This window comes from Cygnus atratus, chromosome 16 (genome assembly GCF_013377495.2).
Source record: "Cygnus atratus isolate AKBS03 ecotype Queensland, Australia chromosome 16, CAtr_DNAZoo_HiC_assembly, whole genome shotgun sequence".
NCBI lineage: Eukaryota > Metazoa > Chordata > Aves > Anseriformes > Anatidae > Cygnus > Cygnus atratus.
The window spans coordinates 16,257,070-16,273,537 of record NC_066377.1 but is presented as its reverse complement, the minus strand read 5'-3'; the positions used below and the strand labels follow the sequence as shown (position 1 = coordinate 16,273,537).

The window sequence follows — 16,468 nt, the reverse complement described above, 5'->3', positions numbered from 1 at the left end:
GGGCCCCCGCGCGCTCCGGTGGACCCGCCCCGGTGAACCCCGGCGGCCCCTGAGCGCCCCGGAGGACCCACCCCAGTGAGCCCCAACGGGCCTCCGGGCGCTCCCGTGGACACACCCTAGTGACCCCCAACGGGCCCCCGGGCGCCCCGGAGGACACTCCCTGGTGACCCCTGGCGGAACCCCGGGCGCCCCAGAGGACCCACCCCAGTGTCCCCCGGCGGTATCCCAGGCGCCCCAAAGGACCCCACCCGATGACCCGCGGACGGCCCCGGGTCACCCCGGAGGACCCACCCCGGTGACCCCCGACGGGCCCCCGGATGCCCCGGATGACCCACACCGGTGACCCCCGGCAGGCCCCCCGGCGCCCTGAATGACCCATCCCGGTGACCCCCGGCGGGTGCACGGGCTCCCCGGAGGACCCATCCAGGTGGCCCACGGCTGACGTCCGGGCATCATGGAGGACCCACCCCAGTGACCCCCTGCGGGTCCCCGGTCGCCCTGGAGGACCCACCCCGGTGACCCCCGGCGGGCCCCTGATCGCCCTGGAGGACCCACCCCGGTGACCCCCAGCGGACCCCTGGGCGCCTCGGAGGTCGCACCCCGGTCACCCCAGACAGGCCCCCAGGCGCCCCGGAGGACCCACCCCGGTGGCCCTCGGCAGGTGCACGGGCGCCCCGGAGGACCCGCCCCAGTGACCCACAGCGGGCCCCCGGGCACCCTGGAGGACCCACCCCGGTGACTCCAAGCAGGCCCCCCGGCTCCCTGTAGGACCCACCTCGGGGACCCCCGGCGGGCCCTCAGGCACCCCAGAGGACGCACCCCGATGACCCCTGGCAGGTGCACGGGCTCCCCGGAGGACCCATCCTGGTGGCCCCCGATGGGCCCCCGCGCGCTCCGGTGGACCCGCCCCGGTGAACCCCGGCGGCCCCTGAGCGCCCCGGAGGACCCACCCCAGTGAGCCCCAACGGGCCTCCGGGCGCTCCCGTGGACACACCCTAGTGACCCCCGACGGGCCCCCGGGCGCCCCGGAGGACACTCCCTGGTGACCCCTGGCGGAACCCCGGGTGCCCCAGAGGACCCACCCCAGTGTCCCCCGGCGGTATCCCGGGCGCCCCGAAGGACCCCACCCGATGACCCGCGGACGGCCCCGGGTCACCCCGGAGGACCCATCCCGGTGACCCCCGACGGGCCCCCGGATGCCCCGGATGACCCACACCGGTGATCCCCGGCGGGTCCCCCGGCGCCCTGAATGACCCATCCCGGTGACCCCCGGCGGGTGCACGGGCTCCCCGGAGGACCCATCCAGGTGGCCCACGGCTGACGTCCGGGCGTCATGGAGGACCCACCCCAGTGACCCCCTGCGGGTCCCCGATCGCCCTGGAGGACCCACCCCAGTGACCCCCGGCGGGCCCCTGGTCGCCCTGGAGGACCCAGCCCGGTAACCACCGGCAGGCCCCCGGGCGCCCCGGAGGACCCACCCCGGTGGCCCTCAGCAGGTGCACGGGCGCCCCGGAGGACCCACCCCTGTGACTCCAAGCGGGCCCCCGGGCTCAAGGACCCATCCCGGTGACCCCCAGCGGACCCCTGGGCGCCTTGGAGGTCGCACCCCGGTCACCCCAGACGGGCCCCCAGGCGCCCCGGAGGACCCACCCCGGTGAACCCCGCTGGGCCCGCGGGCAACCCGGAAGACCCACCCTGGTCACCCACGGTAGGTCCCCTTGTGCCCCAGAAGACCCACCCCAATGACCCCCACGGGGCCTATGGGCTTCCCGGAGGACGCCCCCAGGTGACCCCCGGCGGGCCCCCGGGCGCCCCGGAGGACCCACCCCCGTGACCCCCCGCAGAACCCCGGGCGCCCTGGAGGACCCACCCCGCTGACCCCCAGTGGGCCTCCGGGTGCCCCAGTAGACCCCCCCCGGTTACCCCTGGCAGGCCAGCAGGCGCACAGTCGAACTCGACCGGCGACCACCGTTGGGCCCCCGGGCGCCCCAGTGGACCCCCCTCGGCGACCCCCATCTGGACCCCAGGCGATCTGATGGACCCTGCCAGATGATCCCCGGCGCCCCCCTGGTGAGATTGAGATATGCTTGCAGTGATAAGAAAGCTTGACAGACAACCTTGTAAAACACAGACAACCAGAATCCTTAGAGCAATCAGGTGGAAATCACTGTGTAAGAAACATTACCACCTCAAAGAGTATAAAAGTCAAAAGAAATTTGAGTTATAACAGGCCAGCAACTGAAAGCCATGTATTGTCTGTGAAGCACTGGATAGATTGTGAACCTGGATTACCCAGTCAATGGGGAAATAGGAGAGGGTCCCGGTCCTTGAGAAAAAAAGTATATAAACTGTGTTATGGAACTAGTAGGTGCACTCCTGCTTGTGGGATGCCCGCCACTGCAATCGCGAATAAATTGCTACTTCACTGAGATCCTGGCCTGAGCCTAAGTTATTGGCTACAGCGTGTTTCTCACACTGGGGCTCGGAGTTGGCGCTCTGGGTCCACCGTGGGGCCTGGGGCTTGTAGTCACTCTCGGGGTCAGCTGCAGGGTCTGGGGTGTGGGAGTCGGCGCTCAGGGTCAGCCACGGGGTATGAGGCTCGGAGTGGGTGCTCGGGGTCAGCTGCGGGCTCCGGGGCTAGGAGTTGTTGCTCGGGGTCAGCCGCGGGGCCTGGGGCCCAGGAGTCGGCGCTCAGGGTCAGCTGAGGGGCCTGGGGATCGGAGTCAGCGCTCGGGGTCAGCCGCTTGGAGTCAGGTCTGTGCCTCAGGGTCAGGTTCAGGGCTCGGGCTTGGGGCTGGGGTTTGGGGTTGGGGCTCAGGGTCCAGGGTCAGGGGTCAAGGGTCCGTGATCATGGGTCTGGAGTTGGGGCTCAGGGTTAGCTCCGGGTCCAGGTTCTGTTCCGGGGTGGCGGGTCGGGGTTATCTCTGGGGTCACGGTCAGCTCCAGGGTCGGCAGCTCGGGGTCAAGGGCTCGGGGTTGGGGTCTGGCTTTGGGGCTCCGGGTCCAGGGTCCGTTTTTGGGGTTGGGGGCTCGGGGTCAGCGTTGGGGTCGGGCACTTGGGGTCAGCCTTGGGGTCAGGGGTTCGGGGTCAGCTCCTGGGTCGGGGCTCGGGGTCAGCTGCTGGGTTGCGTCTTGGGGTCAGCTCCAGGATGGGGGCTATGGGGTCAAGGCTGCAAGGTCGAGGGTCTGGGGTCTATGGTCCCAGGTTGAGTGTATGGCGCTCAGGCTCAGGGTTCAGCCTCGGTGTTAGCTCTGAGTCTGAGGTCCATTCTGGGTGGCGGGGGCTTGGGGTCAGCTCGGGGTGGGGGCTCCAGGCTCAAGGGTCCAGGGTTGGACTCAGGGTTGGGACTCAGGATTAGCTCTGGGTCCGGGTCCGAGGTCCGTTTCAGGGTCTGGGTCAGCTCCAGCTTGGTCTGAGGCTCGGGCTCAGTTCCGGGTCTGGGGCTTGCGGTCAGCTCCGGGGTCGAGGGTCTGGGGTTGAGGGTGTGGGCTTGGGGTTTGGAGCTGGGGCTCGGGGCTGGGGCTCTGGACTGGGGCCCAGGGTTGGGGCACGGGGTTGGTGCTCGGGGTCAGCTCCGCGTCCGGGTCCTTGGCTCAGGTCCGGGTCCAGAACTCGGGGTTAGGTCTGGGGTGGGGGCTCCAGGGTCAGGTCCAGGGTAGGGGTTCCAGGTTTGAAGGTCTGGTGTCGAGGGTCTGGTTTTGGGGCTCAGAACTGAAGCTCATGGAGTCATGGTTGGGGCTCAAGTTTGGGTCTTGGGGTTGGAGCTTGGGGTTGGAGCTTGGGGTTAGCTCCAGGTCCGGTCTGAGCTATTGATTGGGGGCTTGGGGTCAGCTCCAGGTTCAGAGCTCGGGATCAGCTCCGGGGTGGGGCTCCGGGTCAGCTACGGAGCTGGGGCTTGGGGTTAGCTATGGGGTCTGGGGCTCGGGTCCGAGGCTCAGATTTAGCTCCAGGGTGGGGGCTCTGTGGTCAAGAGTCCGGGATTGGAGCTGGGTGTTGGGGTTCAGGGTTGGGCCTCGTGGTCAGGTCCAGTTCCAGGGCTCGTCTCCAGGGTCCGGGGTTGGTCTGGGTTGGGGGTTCCGGGGTCATGTTTCCAAGGTCAAGGGTCTGGAGTTGAGGGTCTGGGGTTGGGGTTCGTGGTTGGGGCTCAGGCTTAGCTCTGGGTCCAGGATCCGTTCCGGGAGTCAGGGGCTCGGGGTCAGGTCTAGGGTGGGTGCTCCACAGTCAAGGGTCTGGGGTCGAGGGTCCGGGTTCGAGTGTCCAGGGCTCAGGCTCAGGGTTCAGGCTCAGGGTTGGGGATCGGGGTTTGCTCCAGGTCCAGAATACATTCCGGGTGTTGGGGGCTTGAGGTTCTGTTCTGGGGGTCACGAGTCAGGGTCAGCTCTGGGGTCGGGGTCAGCTCCAGCATCGGGGTCAGCTCTGGGGTCAGGGGTCGGGGTCAGCTCAGGGGTCCGGGGTCTGTCCCAGGGGTCAGGGGGTTGTCATCTGTTTCAAGGGTCATTTTTCTTGGGGTCAGCTACAGGGTTGGGGTCAGCTCCGAAGTCCGGAGCTCGGGTCTGGGGCTTGGGGTTAGCTCTGGGGTTGGGGGCTTGGGGTCAGCTCCAAGGTGGGGGCTCCAGGGTCGAGGGTCTGGGGTTGAGGGGCTGAGGCTGGGGCTCGGGGTTCGGGCTTGGGGTTGGAAATCGGGGTTAGGTCCAGGTCCAGGATCCATTCTGGGTGTCGGAGGCTCGGGGTCAGCTCTGGGGTGGGGGCTATAGGTTCGAGGATCCAGGGTTGGGGCTTGGGGTTGGTGTTTGGGGTTAGCGCTTGGGGTTAGCTTCAGGTACGGGTCCAAGGTCCGTTTCAGGGCTCGGGGTCAGCTCTGGGGTCCAGGCTCGGGGTCACCTCCAGGTCAGTCCAGGGCTCAGGGTCAGGTCTAGGTCAGGGGCTCGGGGTCAAGGGTCTGGGAATGGGGCTCAGGGCTGGGGCTCGGGGTTGGGGATCAGGGTTGGCACTTAGGTGAGGTCCAGGTCAGGGGCTCAGGGTCAGCTCCAGGTCCGTGTCTTTGGGTCAGGTACAGGTCTGGGGTGTGGGGTCGGGTCCAGGGTGGATGATCCGGGGTCAGGTCCAGGTTGGGGGCTCCAGGTTTTAAGGTCCAGGTTCGAGGGCTCGGAGTATAGGCTCAGGGTTGGGGCTTGGGTTTGGGTCTCCGGGTGTGAGCTTGGGGCTGGGGGTTCGGGGTTAGCTACAGGTGTGGGGTCAGCTCCAGGGTCGGGGACTCGGGGTCAGCTCTGGTGTTGGGGCTCCGGGTCCGGGTCTGGTTCTGGGAATTTGGGTCTCAGGGTCAGCTCCAGAGCTGGGGGCTCAGGGTCAGCTGCAGTGTCAGGTATTGGGGTCAGGGCCTAGGGTTATCTCCAGGTCTGGGTCTGGGGTCTGTTTCAGGGGTCGGGTTCAGCTCTGGGGTTGGGATTCAGGGTCAGCTCCAGTGTCAGGGCTCTGGGGTTGGGTCTGGGTCAGGGGCTCCAGAGTCGGGTCCACGGTGGGGGCTCTGGGGTTGGGTGCTCCGGGGTCAAGGGTTCAGGGTGGGGGCTCGTTATTGGGGCTCAGGGTTGGGCCTGGGGGTCGAGTCCAGGTCAGGGGCTCTGGAGTTGGGTCTGGGGTCAGGGGCTCCGTGGTCAGGTCCAGGTCAGGTGCTCCGGGGTCAAGGGTCTGGAGTCAAGGGTCCAGGGTTTGGGCTCGGGGTTGGGACTCAGGTTTGGGGCTCAGTGTTAGGGCTCGATGTTGGGGATTCGGTTTAGCTCTGGGTCCGGGGTCAGCTCCAGGTTTGGGGGCTCAGGGTCAGCTAAGCTTTGGGGCTCTGGGTTGGGGCTCAGGGCTGGGACTCAGGGTTGAGGCTCGGAGTCCAGGGTCAAGGGTCCAGGGTCTGGGATACAGGGTCTGGTGTTGGGGCTTGCGGTCATCTCCGGGTCTGGGTTCTGTTCCGGGGGTCGCAGGTCAGGGTCAGCTCTGGGGCTCGGGTCCAGGGCTCGGGGTTAGCTTCATGGTGGGGGCTCCGGGGTCAAGGGTCTAGGTTCAAGGGCCTGGGGTCAAGGGTCCAGGGTCGTGGCTCCGAGGTCGAGGGTCCAGTGTTGAGGGTCTGGAGTTAGGGCTTGGGGTTGGGGCTCGGGGTTAGCTCCGGGGTCAAGGGTCTGTTTCAGGGGTTGGAGTTTGTGGTCTGTTTTGGGGGTCATTTTGTCAGGGTCAGCTCCGGGGTTGGGGTCAGCTCCAAAGTCTGGGCCTCAGGTTTGGGGCTCGGGGTCAGCTCTGGGGTGGGGGCTCAGAGTCAGCTCTGGGGTCAGCTTCGGGGTTGATGGTCCAAGGTCTGCTCCAGGTTCGGGGGCTCAGGGTTTTGGGCTTGGGGTCAGAGCTCAGTTCCAGGTGTTGGGGTCACCTCCAGGTTTGGGGCACAGGGTCGAGGGTCCGGGGTTGAGGGTCCAGGGTCGAGTGTCTGGAGCTGGGGCTTGGGGTTCGGGCTTGCGGTTGGGAATCGGGGTTAGCTCTGGGTCCAGGGTCCATTCCGGGTGTTGGGGGCTTGGGGTTAGCACCAGGGCGGGGGCTCCGGGGTCGGGGGTCCAGGATTGGGGCTCAGGGTTGGTGCTCGGGGTCAGCGCCAGGTCAGGTGTCCCGTGGAGCGGCCGTGCCGAGCGGTGCCCGTTACCGCAGCGGGGCCTACACACACGCACGAGCGCTCGGCTGCGGGAGGGAGCCAGGGCCGGGACCGAGCGCTGCAGCTGCGCCGGGCGGCTTCACCGGAGCGGGGAAACGGCAGCCGCAGCCTGCAGCCCGCTGCCCCTGCGAGGCGCCCACGGGAGCCCAGCGCCGAGGCAGGGACTCCGCGAGGCCCCCGAGCGCCCTCCCCCCAAGCCGCGGGGCCCAGGCGAGGCAGCGGCAGAGCCGCGCCCCCACGGCACCCCTCGGCTCCCTCAGGCCCTCGCCGCCCGCCCGCCCCTCGGGCCGCCGGGCGCGCGCGCAGCGCCGAGCGCGGAGCACGCCGGGACTTGTAGTCCGGGCGCCCCGGCCGCGGCTCCGGTGGCTCCGCGCGTGCGCGGATCCCGCCCGACTTCGGAAAGTCGCTGCCTCGGGTCGGGCCCGGACCGGCTGCCATCTTGACCGAGGGTCGGAGGAGCCGCCGCGCCCGGTGAGGGGAGCGGGTTCTGCGTCGCGGGCAGCCGAGGAGGGCGGGGGTGAAGGCGGCGGGGAGGGGGCCTGTGGGGGAGGCGCGGCGGCCCCGCCGCCCCCCTGGGCTCCGGGCGGCAGAGGCGGGGGGCGCGGGGACCCCGGAGGGCGCGGGCCTGGCTCCTCCAAGGGCTCCGGGTCCCCGCAGCGCCTCGCCGAGGGGCGGCCCCGCCGCGCTGCCTCCCCCTTGCGCCGGGCGGCCGCTGCCGGGCCGGGGGTATCGTTCCGCCTCCCCAGGGCACGGGGCGGCGGTGCCGGGACCCCGGCGCTCCCCTGCGGGGCTGCCGAGCTGTGTGCGAGGCCCTATCGGCTTTTGCTGGTGGGGCCGCCCGACGCCGGGCACCCCGGCTCCAGCGTTTGCTTCCCCTCCCCAGTCGGCCCCTGTCATCCTCTCCGGGCTCCTTGTGGCAGAGATCAGCCCGTGGACCTTCGCCCTTTCGGGGCCTTGGGGGTTGCTCACGTCACAGGCTTTGCTTTCCGGTAGCCGCTCCGTAGCACAGCCCCTCCTGCAGGCTTTGTTTTTAGTCTCCTCCGAGTAACTCGTTCCCTCTCTTCTGGGGTCTTATCCAGCTAAGGCTGCTGCAGCCACTTTACAAGGGTTTGCTGTCTTTGTCTTGTCAAGATACAGCCGTGCCATAAAGTAATGCTACCCAGTGATAAAGCACGAGTTTGGGTGGAGGTTTATGCTGAACTGTGTTATCTCTTGCTGGTGCCACTGCTGTATTTTGGAAACATGGATGAGTTCTAGCTGTTAACCCTCCTGCTGCCGGATAGGGGATTTTGACCTTGTGTGGTGATAATATCCAAGTGAAAGTAGAAGATGCTGTTTGAGATTATGAATGCCTTGATGGAATTGGCTCGGAAATCTGGGCATTCAGCTTGTTTTGATAGGTGTAATTTGTGATGTTAAATTGACAAAAGAACTTTGTATCTGCATATAATGCAGAGAGAGAAGACCGAGCGTAGCGCTTAGCACTTATGACTTGTTGTCATTTGTGTGGTGTTCTTTACCCTTGAAGCTTCAGAAAATATTCCCAGTTAAACTAATCTATATAGCTTGGTTAGAATTGAAGAAATCAGAAACCAGGGGGTTTAAAACCATCTTTTCTCAATGTATTATTGCTCTTTTTTTAAATGAGTTTCTCATTGCTTTGTTCCATCTCTGCTACCTTGCTACTTGTCCTTTTTGCAGAGTAAAGCAGAGAAATCTGCACCAATTCCAATGACGACAATCAGTATTGAGAGAATGACAATAGATCCAGCTATTGATTACTTGAATTGACCTGAACAAGGCATATAGAAGAATGAAAAATCAACTGCAATATGTCATCAGCTCTGAGAATTTTATTGCTTTAAAAAGCATCTTGTTTGGAAAAAAAAAAATCACTTCTCTCTTCTTACAGTGAAGGACCAGAGCAGTTCTGATTTAATTACAATTATATTGCTCTTTGCTACAGCCGTTTAAATCTGAACTTCATCTAGTGTGCATTCTTAGTTCTGGTTTGACTGACAGTTTTAATCACTGTCCTGAATGCATTCACCTCAAGTGATCATCAGGGTAATATGCACCATTCTGACCTAAAGTGAGTTTTCTTGTGTTTAAACAAAGAACTGATACAGTACACATGAAAGATGATGTTGCAGTGGAAAATAACTGAGACTTCTGAGTGCTAACTTTGAAAGCTTCTTACAGATTAAACAGTTATTTCGGGTCTTAAGAGAGGTTGAGAGAAGATTATTCATATGAATTTATTGGTTAAGCAACAGCATTTTCTTCAGGCAATTTTCTCTCCCTCTGTTATGTTTCTTCTGTGATGAGACGGGCCTGAAATATGAAGTTGTCTTGTTTCTTTGGTTGTAAGTTTCAGAATGATTTGTGAAAGTTAACTACTGAATAGATAAGCTAATAGGAAGACAGGTGTTAAAGTAGTATTATATTTTTAATGTGGAGTTTACATTTGTTGTTATCTCTAAGAAAGCTTGCCTTTGGACTGCTTGAAAAAATGTTAAATGAGATTTTAAAAATTATTTTTCTTTTATTTTGTGGCACATACAATAGGTAAGTCACTTAACTTTATATCAGTCGATGGCGACGTCTAAACAAACATCTGTAAATGTGGACTGTATAAGCAGAGTGGTAAACATTCAACCCTGGCAAAATGCTTCCTGTGCTGCAGCCGAAACAATTTGATTTCTCCTTAAAAGCAAGGAAAAGGCATCTATAGGGTTAGACCAGAATGAAAACCTTGGAAAGGATAATTATGAAGATTCTGGGATTGCTATCACCAATTTGCTATTTATTTTTAAGACTTTCTGTTTGGCTGTCCAGTTAAGTTCATATAATACTCTAATTTTTGTTAGTCTGCTCTATTTATACATAATTGGAGGAACTGCTTTGTGCCCTTACAGCTAAGGAGAATGAACGGGCATGCATAACTTGGAGGAGAGCACTGGCCTCAGTTGCGTGCTGTAACTGCACTTTGCTCAACTGCCAATGCACTTTGAAGCGTGTGCTCACCTCAGAAGAGGAAGTAGACAAGCAGTGATTACAGTCTAGCTTGGGAGCATTCTGTTTGTAAAGTTACTTTTTTACTGTCTCATAAACTGAGTATTTTTAAAGGTTTTAGCCAGTCAACCTGCTTGTTTGTATTCTTGGGCTGTGGTTTGCCCGTTACCAGAGCTAATTCTGTGCCCTTATTTTGGAGAGGGAAAGGTGGTTTTTCTTCATCCCTCTTGCGTGAAGCGTAAAGCAATAAGGACTGGAGAGTTTTCTGCAAGTGGCTGGCATTCAGCTTTTACTTACTGTGCAGAGTTCTTGCAGCTGAAAGATTGATCATTTTCTTCATCAGAATTGCAAATTGCACTTTGATGAAATGAAAATAGTGCATCAAACTGGGAAAGAACATTTTAAAGAAACCAAGGCCTCATTTCTTATGACCAGCTTTTAAGTTATGCCTGGAATTACTCCCTTTACTACAGAGGGGCAAAGAACAAACTTCCTGATAAAACATCAAGGACAGTTTTTTTTCTTTTTTCCTCTCTGAGGAAATGTGATACTAGATGTTGTTGCACTGGTTATTCAAATATTTTTATTTTTTAAAAAAACTGGCAGTATGTTAATACACTGTTCTTTTTTTTAAAAAAAAAAAAAAAAACGGTCCTCCCGTTTAGAAATTGATAATGCATGCCTTCCACCCACCTGCCTGAGCTATGCTAAACTGTGCTTGTAGAAGATGCCTATTGTTTCAGTCAGCACAGAACTGCTTAACATGTTTGCGTTTAGATAATTGGTTTTGAAGTTCAGAGTTTGCATTTAAATAGTGTGGCCATTGAGCAGAAAAGACCTATTTTCTTCAGGTGGATTACTAAAGTATTACCATGTGCAGCCCTGTTTCTTTTCAAGAGAAGATAATGGTAAGTGGCTTACCTTTTCTTGAGCTGCACAGATCTCAGGCTTTAGGTTAGGCAAATTATGGTAGGGAAACTGGAGCTGTCAAGGAGAGGCTGTTGATATTGGCCTCTGTAAAATCTTTGTGCTGTTTACTTTTGTTTATAGGTCCGGCTTTTTGTCAAGAGGACATACCTTTTTCTCCCTGTGTTACCTAGATACCTGGAAATCTTTTTGAAGTTTAATATGAAGCAAAAGAAAGATCAGTTAAGCTTTAAAGAGAGCTTGGATAGAAAGAAAAAACAAAGTAAAGGCATGGGTGTATAATCTGGTTCTGATTTACTCTTTACATCATGAAATGGAAAGCCATTTGCAGTGGAGTACCCATCAAGAGCATAAATTTGTGACCAGGAGCATATTAATTTACTTAAGAAATCAAACAGCCTGTTTTATTTCAGTTTCCCATGGTTGTGGTGGAACTTCTGCCTGTGCGAGGCATTCATGTACTCTGCAGAATTACGTCTGAGAGCGGAGTGGAGCAGTTGCTGCCTTCCTGAGCTTTGCTTCTTCCAGTACAGTGAAAAAAGCTCAGGAAGACTAGATGCTGGGCAAGCTAAAGAGACAGAGTGGATTATGTTAATTTTCAGCGTGCTTTTGGTCAGCATCCATCCCCAGTGCCTGCTCCTATTCCCAGTGCTTCTTGTCTTTTAATTATATATTAATAATCATTACTCTTGCTTGACAGTTAGAGTGGTCAGATATCCAAATTTTAATTTCTTCACTGTTGGCTTCATACACATTTAAATAGATGAAGACCTGTTGCTTCAAATGCTATGTTTGTGCTTTGCTGACACTAATTTTTGCTCTGCCAGTGCCATGAGCTGCTCTTCTCTTTATTTGCAATGCAGCTAGATGGAATCAGCTCTTTCTTTATACAGATTGTTATGAGTTTTTTTTCTTACTTTGGCTTGTCACAGCCTGAATTGTCCATTGTATCACGGAGTAATTTCTCTTCATCTAGCTTACCTTTACAAGTGTGTGTGTTTAGGTATCTGTGTACCTCGTACTGCTCTGACTATATCATTCCATAGACTGGATTGAAAATTAATGGTTAATGTATAAACATGTTCACGAGGCGAATAATGTCTTTGACGTGATCTTTAATTTGACCTGCTGTTATTTGACCTGCTTCCTGTTATTGGAAAATGATGAGCTCCTTATTTTCACTGGATTTTACTTGAACACCTCCCTTTTCAAGTTCAAACCTCCTGGGGTGATCCTGCATGTGAAGGGCACTTCATTCTGTAAAACAGTGGGGAAAAAAAAGACGTCACACTTACTTTTTTATCTTCTATTTTCTTACTTGCCTTTTCATCGAAGAATAGCAAGGCTGTTCTTTTTCTAAATGTGTGTGGTTCCTACAGTGTATGTTCTGTCATCAATAATGTGGTCTTCAAAGAAGCTTCTTATTCCAGCTGTTTGAAGGGGAATAAAGTGCATCATGGTAACAGGAACGAGGAGGGAAATGCTGAAGGTAAAATGTTCATCACCTAAAGATGCAGAGGAAACCTTCTGATCAGTGGGTGGTACTTGTGCAGATAACTGGCGTGCTCGTTCCTGTGCTTGTTAAACTGAGTTTACTGGTGAGTCATTGGAATATCTTTTTTGGATGCTACTTCAACTTTTGTTATTAATCCCCCAGGTTAGTATAAAAACATAGAGGCAGCCTGTGGAGTATTCTGAAATAATAGAATACTTATCCACGTGAAATAAGTGGAATTATTTGTCTTTTTGCAAACGTGCCATGTGTTGTATATTACAATGACAATTTCCAGAGCAGAGCTGCATTTGTTAAACATTTGCCTGACCCAAATCTAGTTCACATCACTGAATAAGCTACCACAAGGCGCAGGTTTTCTCACTGTTCTTCTTGCTGTGCACCCCTAGAATCAATGTACTTAAGCCCTGATCTGAAATCTAGTTTGGACAGGTGGGTCGGCTCTCTGTGGAAACCTGTAGCTATTGTCGGTGGTTTCTTCGGGCATTCTCCATGGTTAATGGTTTGAAACAGAGTCCTGCAAGGCGTGGTGTGCCATTCCTTTTTCCTTTCCCCCTCCACGAGGCCCTGAGCACTACAAGGCTTTTGTGGTGTTAGTGACAGTTCAGGAGTTATTAAAGCAGAAGATAACATGTAAGGAAAGTCTTGCTTTCCTGTTCGTCTGGGATGTGAACATCTGAACAAAAAAATTACTATTCCTGATGCTGATATTAGAGGTGAAAATACACAGACTGCTGTGTTTCCTTTGAAGCTGTGAACTTCCCAGGGAGTTGTGTTGCTGAATGTTGAATGAATTCCCAGTTAAGGGCTGGGCGATGCAGGAGCTGGGGGGTGGAGAGGCTGCAGCCAGTAACAGTGGGGACAGGGTCTGTTGGGGGAGAGAGCCTCAGTCGTAGTTGGAATTTCTTTCCTTTTTGGAATTTCAGTTCGTATTTTTAAAATAGCAAATTCTGTACTTTGTATTTTATATTTCTGCCATCACACCTTAAAATCAAATGCAGTAAAATTCCTGTGCATTGCAACTAAATAAAGAAACGTCTTAAACTGTTAGAGTAGGACTGTTGCACCTCAGGTGACTTAGGGTTTGTGACTGGAAGAATGCCTTGATGGTTGAAGAGGTGATTACGTAGCGTTAGGTGATTACATAGCGTTAGGACCCTTTGGGCCTGTTCTTGTACTCCAGTATGCGAGTAGCTTTTTTGTTTGCGTGATAATGCAGGGAAAAGTAAGTTGCGAAGGGGTGTTGTGTAGTATGTCTGTATGGTGTAGTAATTGTGTTTATGCTGAATTACGCTCTCCATGTAGAATATTATTCCTGGGAATGCCTTTGACTATTTAATATTAAAATAAAATAACAAAACAACCTACCACCACCAAAAAAAAACGTAACTATTGTTTTGCAGTTAATCAGGCTTTTTTTTTTCTCCCTGAGGGTTTGCTGAATTGAGACAGGTCACTAAGTGTCAAACTAGTGCAAGAGCTGGCCCAAAGATGGACGCAAGCTTCAACGTGGCTGGGAGGAGGAGAGGAGAAGGTGAGGGACAGCCACTCCGAGGACCGCTCCTCCAGCAGTATCAGGCTGCCCAGTGCCCGTGTGCGCCCCCGATAACTGCAGGAGCTGCCCTGGCACCACACTTACTGCATGGTTACCTCTAGCTCCCCCTAAAATTTTAGTGTGGGAGATGTTTCTAAGCTTCCTCACAGTTGTGTTTATGTTGTACCCCTGTAGTGTGGTGATTTCCTTTAAATTGAAGGATGTCATTAATGTTCATTGTTAGCAGATAGTCCTGTTCTTTTTTCAAATGTGTAATTTTCAGTTCTGCATACAAAAGATCTGGGATGTAAAGACTGAAACTTTCATTGAAGAATTTTATTAATTAATTAATTAATTACATAAATATGTTAATTACTACAGTCTTCTGGGTAACCCAAGATTTCAAAAGAGAAGTCTGCTTTATCTTCCGATTGTTTTAGGGCTGCACCAGGATAAAACAGGACGGCTGGGAATATTGAAATAATGGAGCAGTTCTAAACCATCTTTTTTTTATAGTTTGTTTTATTTTTCAGGGAGGCATGAGCTGGAACGTAGTAAACAGGAGCATTTTGCAAGTTTAAGATGATTGTGTTGTCCACTCCTGGCTATTTTTTCATGTTGCCACTGGCAAAAGGTTCCTAGGAAGCAGGTGACAGACCTCTGTTGCAATTAGATAACAAGATATTTCTTCCTAAACTCAAGATTTTGCTAGCAGCAGTTTATAGTCTTACAAAAGACAATGGCCCAGAGCAGAATATCCGCTACCTCAGGGTTTGCTTAAATCATCTCAAAAATGTGGAAATTATTATTTCCATTACAGCTTTCTGATTTGTTTGCTTAATAATGCATAATTTAGGTTGGAAAAAATCAACCTGTATTTCTGTCTGGCACTGAATTTAGCACACAGGAATATTATGTAATTTTCTTGCATACAGTAGATTTCCAGGTCTTGTTTCTTCAGTCGTTTGTAATGCTTCAGAGTACTCACAGAAGAAGCTTATTTTTCTTGTGGGACAATGCATGTGTGTTTTAACTTCGTAGTTAGCTAGCTCTAAGAAATTCTGTGCATTGGCTACAGTAGCAGTCTCTGGTTCTTAGAGCTGGCTTTACTAAGAGAAGTCTTGTGCCACCTCATTTGATCGAGCAGTTACAAGCAGCAAGTGACGAAACTTTCTTTTTCAAGAGATTTCAAATAATCAGCACATTTCAGATTTGTGGTTATGTCACTGGTGGCAGAGAGCGATTCCTCATTTCTTTGGTGATCCTTGCCAACTTGAATTGCAGATCTGCACAGTCTGGTTTGATTCACTTCATTGCTCAGGGACCTACAGTGGAATCTGTTCTGCAAGGTCGTTTTTGTAAGGTGATGGATACAGTTTGCCAGTATGTGTATATTCATGCTTCCATGGCCCAGGTTGTCCACATTCACGAGAGCAAAGAAACTGAGTTGTTTCTGGGGCTTTCTTCACTGTTACACCCCAAGAGAGAGGTGCCTTTGTACACATGCACACCTTCATCAGTGCTGTTTATGAAAATGCTCGGAATTGTACAGATAAACTATTAAAGCAGGTGTGCAGTGTGCTGTACAGGTTTGTACCGATCATACCTACATTCATGTAAACATGAATCTTTGGTATCAGATTTATTACCTTTTTGAAAAATATATCTGCTACTTTTAAGTCCTGCAAGTAGCAGAATATAGTTTTGGTTCTAGGTGTGTAGACTACTGATATATAACAGCCTTTAAAAACACTACTTTTTAAAACAAGTGTAATAGTAAATTGTGATACTTAGTAATGATTAAAGGTGAGAGCATAATTTAATGGTCAAATTTTGTTTTTCTTTTTCATTCTCCCAAGAGTTAAAACCTTGGTTTGTAGGTTAGTATGAATAAAGATGTGTATGTACCATTGATAATGAAGTGTAGTGCTGAGAGTGGAGTGGGAAAATACATTGAAACAGGCACTGACCAAGAAGAAAAACTAATGGGCAGAGGTTACAAAATGCTCTGTAGATGCTGTCCTCTGTTATTAATGTCTGAATATGTAACTGCTTCTAGAGCAACTTACTTTAAAACTGCAAAAGGTGGTGGTCTTGTATTTTGGTTTACTGCAACAGTTTATAATATAGAGATCATTTATAATATTTAGATTCTTACAGGCACATGAAGGGTAAGGCCTTTGAAATACATTTTAAAATAGCTGTAATACAAAAAACATTAGTTTTCTTCTGATGCCAAATCACAAAATAACCAATATTGTTAATGCTCAAGTGGTGCTTCAGCATAGCTACTGATGCCAGCCTTTGTCTTCATCCCCGTGAGCATCAAATTGCATTCAGTAGTGTTTCTGAAGTCTGCTCGTGAAGGTTAGTGATTTCAGCCTTTTAATTGAAAAAGATCATAAGACTAATCTAAACAGCAATGCTACGTAGGTATTTCTGTAATAACGAGTTAGGGGAGCTAAATGTATGCACTGGGAACTGTGGAATGAGTGAAAGTTAGCGGGTATGTTGTAACCATAAGGCTAGCCTGGTAGAACAGCACACTGATGTGAATTTGTCAGCTTAGTATGCAGCTATATCATGCCTCTGTAATTAATTTACCTGTGTACAACATGGAGACTTTTGGCAGCATAGTTTTGTGTGCTTTTAGTATCAGAAGTGAAACTGCACTGCCATTTTTCCCACAGAGGTTTGGATTAATTTATATGGATACCTAGGAGGAACTTTTAGAAAGTGTTAGAGGACCAGCACTCTAACACTCACCCTTGAGTGACTCTGAAACCCAAATTAGTC

General features: G+C 52.9%; 1 protein-coding gene across 2 annotated transcripts in view; it reads left to right on the top strand.

Moving 5' to 3' along the window:
* Window positions 1-7,051: 7,051 nt before the first annotated feature.
* ITCH (itchy E3 ubiquitin protein ligase) overlaps window positions 7,052-16,468 on the top strand; it is a 65,950-nt gene continuing 56,533 nt past the window's right edge. For both annotated transcript variants that reach the window (XM_035548198.1, XM_035548197.1), the window contains exon 1: window positions 7,052-7,154. The gene's annotated coding sequence lies outside the window, so the exon portion shown is untranslated. The remainder of the gene's footprint in view (window positions 7,155-16,468) is intronic.